We start from the raw sequence: 465 nt of genomic DNA on the forward strand, positions 1-465 counted from the left end.
TAAGCAAGGCACTGGCGTAGAACCAAGCTAGGGTTTTAAGGTGGAAGACTCGTGCTTTTATTTATGATTTTATTGGGGGGAAAAAACTTGTCGGATTATGCTGTGATGAAACATGATGTGTTTTAATTTCAATTAAGTCTATATATTGAATTAAAAAAAATCAACTTGCAACAGAGTAACTAATTTCAGCATCAATATCGGTGAAAGAGACTTTTTAAGCTTAAATAGCCAAGAATTCACAAAAAGAAAATTTCCCACTCACCTGCTATAACCAAATGGCAACCGCAAAGAAGTTTCAAGTTTATGTAGAACCAGAACCACCCTTGTAAAGGTGCTGCTAAAATTTTAACAAAATTGGGTAAACAAACTGGAAACCATCACATAGTCCAGTGGTGGCCCCAACTCTGGGAACTATCCGTAGCATTTTTGGTGTGTGCTACATGAGTAGGGTCGGTTTAAAGGTCC

This window comes from Nicotiana attenuata, unplaced genomic scaffold (genome assembly GCF_001879085.1).
Source record: "Nicotiana attenuata strain UT unplaced genomic scaffold, NIATTr2, whole genome shotgun sequence".
Taxonomy (NCBI): Eukaryota; Viridiplantae; Streptophyta; class Magnoliopsida; order Solanales; family Solanaceae; genus Nicotiana; species Nicotiana attenuata.